The following is a 10,000-nucleotide window of genomic DNA, read 5'->3' as shown; positions in this document are numbered from 1 at the left end:
CACACCGGGTCAAAGTTCACGCAATGTGTAATATATCACGGGTGTTAGTGGGTGGGAGAGTAGACTCTTCTCATGTCCTCTCGACATAACCAGGACTACACACCCACACCCCCCCCCACACACACACACACAGAACAACAATGATTTTACTCCTACACACAGAGAACAAAGAAAAACATACAAGGTCACGTCTCAACATAACACACACACACACACACACACACACATACGCACACACACACACACACACACACACGAACACACACAAACTGAAAAACAAAAAATTATGCATGGACATAGACACACATGCAAACTTTATGAACATATGTCCTGTCTGAAAACACACAGAGATAAAAAGCATATTGCATATGAGCACACACAGCCAGAGGCCCTCTCTTCTGGTCCCCTCTGGTCTCTTGACACCATGACTGTATATCTCTGTCTATCTGACTGAGAATCACTGTGTCTCTCTTAAGCCCCCCCCCCCTCACTGGCATCTTCTTCCTACCCCGTTTCCGGACTTTTTACACTTCATTCCCCCATCCTGTGTCCCTCTTTTTTCTCTCTCTCTCTCTCACTGTGTGTCTCTGTATCCCTCAGTTATCTTACATCTGTGTGGACCAGAAAGTAGAACTATCTTACATCGGTGTGGACTAGAAGGTACCACTATCTTACATCTCTGTGGACCAGAAAGTAGAACTATCTTACATCTGTGTGGACCAGAAAGTAGAACTATCTTACATCGGTGTGGACCAGAAGGTACCACTATCTTACATCTCTGTGGACCAGAAAGTACAACTATCTTACATCTGTGTGGACCAGAAAGTACAACTATCTTACATCTGTGTGGACCAGAAAGTACAACTATCTTACATCTGTGTGGACCAGAAAGTACAACTATCTTACATCTGTGTGGACCAGAAAGTACAACTATCTTACATTTGTGTTGACCAGAAGGTACAACTATCTTACATCTCTGTGGACCAGAAAGTACAACTATCTTACATCGGTGTGGACCAGAAGGTACCACTATCTTACATCTCTGTGGACCAGAAAGTACAACTATCTTACATCTGTATGGACCAGAAAGTACAACTATCTTACATCTGTGTGGACCAGAAAGTACAACTATCTTACATCTGTGTGGACCAGAAAGTACAACTATCTTACATCTCTGTGGACCAGAAAGTACAACTATCTTACATCTGTGTGGACCAGAAAGTACAACTATCTTACATCTGTGTGGACCAGAAAGAACAACTATCTTACATTTGTGTTGACCAGAAGGTACAACTATCTTACACCTGTGTGGACCAGAAAGTACAACTATCTTACATCTGTGTGGACCAGAAGGTACACATGCTTCACTGTTTAACACAACAACAGTAAATCATTAGCTAGGCCTCACAGGCTTGCAATTATTTGCTTGTTTGCTTGGGTACTTATTTATAAGGGTTTTTTGCTGCTGCCATGTGTGTGTGTTTGTGTGTGTGTGTGTGTGTGTGTGTTTGTGTGTGTGTGTGTGTGTGGGTGTGTGTGTGCTATCTTTCTTCTACTCCTAATCTACAAAAACTATAGAAGCCTTCAGAGGTGACAGAAAATAGATTAATGTGATTTTGCAGGGGCAGGGGCCGGGTCATAAGCCAGCTGGGATTTGCAGTCGTGACCCTCTGGGTAAAAGTACAAGGTCTAATTTAGTAAACTGATGCCCTTACAATGCCCTTACTACTAGAAACTGTAACCAGTAAAATAATGGAAAAACGCCTAAAGGCCCCAAAACACTTAATGGGATTGTTGTAGCAGACTGTAATTATGGGTATGTGTGTGTGTGTGTGTGTGTGTGTGTGTGTGTGTGTGTGTGTGTGTGTGTGTGTGTGTGTGTGTGTGTGTGTGTGTGTGTGTGTGTGTGTGTGTGTGTGTGTGTGTGTAAAATAGTAATTATGAAGTCCTGCTCCAAAGGGTGTGGGGTGGGAAGTGGTCGGTAAATGCTGATTTCCCTTGGTGTTCAGACAGAAAATTCCAAAGTAGGGAATGTTGTTGGTAAAGAATTCCCTGACAGACTCATTCATATACTTGCGTGCACACACACACACACACACACACACACACACACACACACACACACACACACACACACACACACACACACACACACACACACACACAGGTGCAGGGCTGTGTTTTCTTTACTAACACACACACACAGGTTCAGGATTGTTTTCTTAACACACACACACACACACACACACAGTATGATATCTGTATGTGCATTTGTATGTATGTGTAACACTGCATTTGTGTGTGTGTGTGTGTGTGTGTGTGTGTGTGTGTGTGTGTGTGTGTGTGTGTGTGTGTGTGTGTGTGCGGCAGTCACCTCTAAGCTAGAGTTGCGTCAAATTGTTTGCTCTCATGAACATGGTGTCCATTTATTGTGCATTAACATCTATGTTTAGGCTCAGAGCAGAGCTACTTCAAGTGAAGAGTATTACAATCTGTCTCTACAGTCGTGTTTCTGAAAATCCACTTATGCTAGGGACATAACGCACAACATATATTTTGATTTTAGCCAAAGTTTAGCCTTTACAGCAGCTGATTCTTAAGGTCTGTCAAGTCCACACTGGTTTGAAGTGGACCCCGGTGCAAAGCTATCTATATAGATTATAAACTCATAAATAATAAATGATAATTAACTTGCTCTTGCACTACATTGAGCTAATAACCTATCCGGTCTTACTGTACAGTACATGTTTTATTGGTTATTCTGCATGTTTTAATCCTGTTTTTTTGCTCATGTGCAATGGTTGTCTGCAAATTAATATTTCAGGAATCAGGAACATTTATTTGTCCTTTAATTCCAAGCGCCTGCGCACATAAAATGAAATATCTCTTCCCCAGCCCGCAGCAGTGCAATGCAAAGACAAAAACATTCCAGCCATTCAGTCTATTTCTCAAGGTATTTAGCAACGACTACTAGTTGATTAGCCGAACCAGGTGTATAACTGCTTGGTTGGAATAAAAGCCTGCAACCACACCGGCCCCTTCTGGATAACATTACCTTCCCCTGCTCTACACCAAGCCAACCTATGAAAAGACCAACTGAGGGTGAATGCTCAGTCATTAGCATTAGCTCAGTCATTCGTAGTCCAGTTTACACGTAGATTAGACTGACTGGAGGGTGAATAGACAGTCCTTGCAGCCCTGTCTCAGCAGTATGAATGAAAACAGGGAGGACATGAAAGGGGATATGTGCACCATCTTAGCTGTCTGGCTGTCACCAGCTGCCGCTCTTATTCTGAAAGGCCTCAATGCTAATCTGCTAATGGAAAACACCTGCAAAGGGCTCAGGTTAGCCTCTGTGTGTGTGTGTGTGTGTGTGTGTGTGTGTGTGTGTGTGTGTGTGTGTGTTTAACACTGGTTCAGGTGTTTCCTCCTCCGTTAAGTGATTAGGTAAGTGGACACCAAGAATACTGTGAGGTGAACACAGGTTTACCTTTACACATCTTAACACACCCATATATCATTCTGTCTCGCTGTCTCTCTCTCTGTCTCATACACACACACACAAGATTTTGCTCAGCAATACAACAAAACAACCAAACAGCATTTTAGTTCAATGTTGTCTCCTCTCTTGCCCTCCAGTTTTACCTTTTTCCTTCCGACACACACACACACACACACACACACACACACACACACACACACACACGCGCCTACCCTCCTGAATAACAATGAGGTGCAGGGCAGAGAGAAAAACTGTAGAAATAGAGCAGTTTGTAAAATAAAAGGTGTGTGTGTGTGTGTGTGTGTGTGTGTGTGTGTGTGTGTGTGTGTGTGTGTGTGTGTGTGTGTGTGTGTGTGTGTGTGTGTCAGACTGTCTGTATTGTTTCCTGCAAGTGTGTCTAATCTCTTTCATGGCCAGAAAAATAATGTGGTCATAAAAGGCACAACAGAAAAGACAAAAACTCTCGTATCTGTAAAGACGTCAGCCTGGGGGACACGTTTGATGTATCTGCAGGTGAAGGAGAAACTCAAAACCTTCATCACTCCATCATCCAACTCTTCAACAGACACACACATATACTGCCCACACACACTGCACTGAAGCCACAAGCTGGATTAACTTGTCCACCCTTCTCAAGGATGCAACCACACCAAAACGTGCTGCCTCTTATTGTGTGTGTGTGTGTGTGTGTGTGTGTGTGTGTGTGTGTGTGTGTGTGTGTGTGTGTGTGTGTGTGTGTGTGTGTTATGTCTAATAGAGACATAGGAAGATTGCAAAACTGTGTGCGAGAGAGAGTGCATTTGTGTGCAAAGTCTGTGTGTGTGTGTGTGGGGGGGGTGTATGCATAGCTATTAATTTTTATGTGTTTTTTGTGCATGTGCATTTCAATGTCAATGTGTGAGTGTGGATGTGAGGTCTTGTCTCGAGCCTGCGAGACCAGTCAGTCAGGTCTCAGCTAGGGCCAGCGCAGGGACGATAAATTATTCAAATGTCCGTGCTGTGTCTGCCTCTGTGTGTGTGTGTGTGTGTGTGTGTGTGTGTGTGTGTGTGTGTGTGTGTGTGTGTGTGTGTGTGTGTGTGTGTGTGCATGCGTATAGTCATGAAATAATAAAGGTCCTCCCTCTATCTTCTCTCATTTTATCACACCAGGACAAACCCACTTATAAGGTCCCAAAGGAAGCTGTGGCTGACCCTGTGTGTGTGTGTGTGCGTGTGTGTGTGTGTGTGTGTGTGTGTGCGTGCGTGCGTGCGTGCGTACGTGCGTGTGTGCGTGCGTGCGTGCGTCTTTCCCAAACCTTTCTATAGCTGTTTCTACACCATGTCTGGCTCAACTCTTTCCTTTTTTTGTCCCTCCTTTCATTGGCCTTCAATCATTTTTTTTTCACAGACCTCTGATCTCTCTAGAGGGGCTTGTGGTCAACACCCGTCTCTGCTATTCCCATTACTCTCCCTCTCCTCTGTCCATCCATCCATCCCAGTTTCATTTGCTCTCAGGTTCCCCTGTGAGTGTTTCTTTCCTCCTCCTCCTCCCTCCCACTCTGCTTGGCTCTCTCCTGTTCTCTCCCACTGGTCTCCACTTCTCCTCTCGCTGCTCCTCTGACACGGTCCCCGGCACTCTCCATGGAGGAGACCCTCCTTGCTCTTTCAATACCATTCTCTCATGCTTTTGTTTTTTTCTCTCCCTTCTTTATTTTTCTATTGTTTTTTAGCTCTCCTTGTTTCTTTATTCCTTTCTTGTATATCATTCTTCTACTTTTCCCATCCAACTTTGTCACGTCCCTCCCATTACACCCTCTGACTTTTCCTTCCACCTCTCTGTCCTCCATTCCTCTCCTTTTTTTTTAAATCCTTCCTTCCTGATACAAGTGAAGATGTATAGAGGATGTTTCAGTTGGCAAGGGTCCAGCATTGCAGTGGCCACGGATAACTCCTGCCTGACATATTTAATGCTATTTGCTGACATGTGTAACTCATAAAACCAAAATGTACTTCTGTTGCAGAGGTTCTTCATCTCCTCCAGACGGGAGCCCGAGCAGTCAGCCACTGTGGCAGGCTGGTCGCAAGTTGGGCATTGCATAGAGGGAGTAAGGAGTGGCGTCACTGTGCATGTGTGTGTATTTAAGCAGGCACAGAGACGCCCTACAGAGAGGCTGATACTGGACGGAGTGTGTGGGTATTCAGGAAAAGTGTTTCGCTGCTCTCAGTCTCTGCAAAGTAAATTATCAAGGGCAGCAGACTGGTCCTAAATTGCAAATATAGACAAGGTGAGTGGCAAGCTTCTGATATATGCTTTGTTAATGAACTGCACCACAGTACTGCTCTCGATTTCTCATCCTGGGACGCAGGGACCCTGAAACCTGTTTTCTTCACAATATCACAGAATAGACAGATTGGTTTTCAAATTTGAGACCCCCCCATTTCTTTTTTTTTTATTACCCCCCCTTTTTTCTCCCCAATTGTACTTGACCAATTGCCCTATTTCCCGAGCTGTCCCGATCTCTGCTCCACCCCCTCTGCCGATCCAGAGAAGGGTGCAGACTACCACATGCCTCCTCCAACACATGTGGAGTCACCAGCTGCCCCTTCCCACCTGACAGTGAGGAGTTTCACCAGGGGGGATGTAGCGTGAGGGAGGATCACGCTATCTCCCCCTCCCCCCCGAACAGATGCCCTGACCGACCAGAGGAGGCGCTAGTGCAGCGACTAGGACACATACCCACATCCGGCTTCCCACCTGCAGACACGGCCAGTTGTGTCTGTAGGGACGCCCGACCAAGCCGGAGGTAAAACGGGGACCTGAACCGGCGATCCCAGTGTTGGTAGGCAACGGAATAGACCACTATGGCACTCAGACGTGCCCCCCCCCCTTATTTCTTATCACCTCAAACGCCTGCTATCTCGAGGAACCGTCATAATCTCATGATGATCCATCTGCTCATGGGTGGATTCATAGGAACACAGCTGCTTTTCTCAAAAACAGAAAACAGGAAAGGGGACACAATGAAACACTAAAAAGTAAAATAAATAAATAAATAGAATAGAAATAAGCAAGGAATGATTTTTTTTACCTTTTCCAAGACATTAACAACCTGCTCATTGCTCAACTAATATGTCACCAAATGAGAGTATTTCTGGATATGAACTTGACCTCTGTCCATTCTCACCTTGGCTCTTCTTCTCTCTTACTACAATCTACATCTCCCCAAAGTCAGTATGTGGCATTTTGTGCCTGTCGGTGCAATGTACGCACATGTGTCTGACAGAATAATTCTGTCACTCTTCCTCTTTCTAGCGCTCGCTCTCTTTCTGTCTCTCTGTCCCTGTTACTCTCTAAAACCTTTCTACTTGTTAACATGTATTCCACATGCCCCATCTGGTTCAGAACAAGTCTTTAATGACATTATCAAATACATTACAGTTCACACAAATCACCTTAATGTTGGACGACAATCGCTCTGCCCCTATGAGCTGCCTCACAGATGTCAGACAGTTGCTGTGTGTGTGTGTGTGTGTGTGTGTGTGTGTGTGTGTGTGTGTGTGTGTGTGTACGTAGCATCTGTCTTGCATCTGCATGTGCTAGGGAAATGGACACACACACACACACACACACACACACCAAACCAATGACGAATCACCATTTGTGCAAACAGCATAAATTTGGTTGTCCAAATCATGATGACTTTTTCAGAAACACACTTGGGAGGGAGGGAGAGCGGGGGGGGGGGGGGGTGAACAACAGCGTACAGACAAAGGGGAGAAAGGATAGATGAAGGGAGAGATTTAGGTGGTGACAGCGGGAGGGAGAGTGAAGGAAGATGTCAAGTGAACAGTGTGTAAGGGGTGGGAAAGGAAGGGGGTGCAGAAAGGGGTAGTAACAGGCGTGATTGGGTAAAGACATTAAGGAAACAGAATACACGGATGGATGGACAGATAGATGGGTGAAAAGAAGACGGGTAAGGAAACGATTCATGTATTAATGGGTGGATGGATGGATAGATGATGGAATAATGGATATCTTTTATATTTTACGGGAAAACATGTACAACAAACAAAATGTGTGCCACTGTGCTACATTGTTACTTCGTCGTGTTGACAGTGGCGACAACATGATGGAAACCTTTCTACAATGACCTGATCACAACAGCTTCCTGGATGACGGGTTGCTTTTTAAAACCACTCAATTGTTTTTTCATTGGTATGATGAGCCTTTCATTTCGAAGAAAAAGAGGAAAGGAACAAAACTTCAGTTACAAAATCATGATGTGAATAAATAATCAAATTAAAAAAACAAAACTGCTTCCTGAAGGCGTCAAGACTTAGGTCTCAGTCAAACAATCTATCTTTTTTTTTAAAGGATAAAAAGGATGTTTACTGACAGAATTTTGCACGCCCAACCTATAAAATCGGCTGCCAAGGATGTTCTTGGCCATCGATGATGACTAATTTACTGGCCTTCACACACACACACACACACACACACAAAGGGATGCAAAACCAAACCGTAAAAACCCGAACAGTTCACTACATAAGCCACGGCCCGGTTTGCACACGTGAGCCACAGTTTTTCGGTTCCACAAGGAAACAAAAGCTGTTAGGTTGTGTGCATGCAGGACCCTCCTTTCCCTTTCCCCGGAGAGTCGCGGCCCAATGAACTGTTAGTACACCAATGACGAGTCACGTAAGGTGAACTGGAGAGGGGAACAGAACAGAAGCTAACAGGCAGGACTACGGTGTGGAGATGCCATGTGGAAGACGAACTGTCTTCTCACACATCTTTTAAGTCAGATGTGTGGGAACAGTTTTTGATTCAGCATGGACTGCAGTAGTGAGGGAGCAAAAGTCGTCAATAAAAAAAAAGAGACCGTCTGCATCCGGGTAGCGTAGCGGTCTATTCCATTGCCTACCAACACGGAGATCAGCGGTTCGAATCCCCGTGTTACCTCCAGCTTGGTCAGGCGTCCCTACAGGCACAATTGGCCGTGTCTGCGGGTGGGAAGCCGGATGTGGGTATGTGTCATGGTTGATGCACTAGCAGAATAGCGTGATCCTCCCATGCGCTACGTCCCCTTGGCAAAACTCCTCACTGTCAGGTGAAAAGTAGCAGCTGGTGACTCCACATGTATCGGAGGAGGCATGTGGTAGTCTGCAGCCCTCCCCAGATCGGCAGAGGGGGTGGAGCAGCGACTGAGATGGCTTGGAATGGGTAACTGGCCAAGTACAACCGGGGAGACAAATGGGGGAAAAAAAAGAAAAAAGAGACGGTCTGTAAATATTGCTTGATACATGTCAGGTATGCTAACGGTAACACATCTAACATGATGGGGCATCTGCGCCGGCGTCACCCAAACATCCCTGGCTGGATCGAGGAAAGAGTCACACACGATAGGGAAGAAACAACAAACTCTCCTTCCTGCTGCCTTTCAGAAGACCTTTCACACAAATAAAGACCAATACAAAGAAATAGCCAAAGTTGTTGGGGTGTTCACGGCTAAAGATTTACAGCCATTTGCAGTTGTTAGAGATGCAGGATTTCGCCATTTGGTGAAAAAGCTTGAGCCGCGTTATACTCTGCTCTCCTGCATGCACTTCACTATCAAAGTAATGGCTGAGCTGTATGAACAGACACGTGAGGGGATTGAGGACCAACTGGGCCAAACTCCGACACAGCTCTCGCCAGTGATGGCTGGACCTCCAGGGCAACTGAGATTTACCTGACTGTGAGTGTTCATTTCATTTTGAGCCGGGAGATGAAAAGTGCAGTGTTACAGACGCATCTGCTGTATGAGAGCCTACAAGCACACACTTAGCTGGTGAACTGATGAATGCAGGCTGAACTTACGTTGCACTTTATGTTGTGAAAAACGCAGCTATACGGGAATTATTTTACATTTGTTTTAAACAGTGGGCAAAGAGGTATAAAGTTGATCAGCCACAGCATGAAGATATGGGAAAGAGTAATAGAAGCTAGTTTAAAAGGAGAGGTGATGATTAGCGAGCAGCAGTATGGTTTCATGCCATGAAAGAGCACCACAGATACAATGTTTGCTTTGAGAATGTTGATTGAGAAGTATAGAGAAGGTCAGAAGAAGTTACATTGTGTCTTTGTAGATTTAGAGAAAGCATACGACAGGGTGCCGAGTCGGAAGTTGCAGGATATGTGGTGCAGGATATGTATGGGGGAAGTGTGACAGTGGTGAGGTGTGTGGTCGGAATGACAGATGGGTTCAAGGTGGAGGTGGGATTACATCAAAGATTGGCTCTGAGCCCTTTCTTGTTTGCAATGGTGATGGACAGTTGATGGACAAGATCAGGCAGGATTCTCGGTGGACTATGATGTTCACAGATGACATTGTGATCTGTAGGGCGAGTATTGAGCAGGTTGAGGAGAGCCTGGAGAATTGGAGGTATGCACTGGAGAGAAGAGGAATGAAAGTCAGTAGAAGCAAGACGGAATACATATGCATGAATGAGAGGGAGGACAGTGGAATGGTGAGGATG

At 45.2% G+C, this 10,000-nt stretch overlaps 1 protein-coding gene across 1 annotated transcript in view; it reads right to left on the bottom strand.

The window, feature by feature from the left end:
• LOC130120355 (neuropilin-2-like) overlaps positions 1-10,000 on the bottom strand; it is a 131,381-nt gene that overhangs the window by 71,321 nt on the left and 50,060 nt on the right.

This window comes from Lampris incognitus, chromosome 11 (assembly GCF_029633865.1).
Source record: "Lampris incognitus isolate fLamInc1 chromosome 11, fLamInc1.hap2, whole genome shotgun sequence".
Classification (NCBI taxonomy): domain Eukaryota; kingdom Metazoa; phylum Chordata; class Actinopteri; order Lampriformes; family Lampridae; genus Lampris; species Lampris incognitus.
Note: the sequence above shows the minus strand (reverse complement) of the source record. Positions and strands in the feature narration are given on the sequence as shown.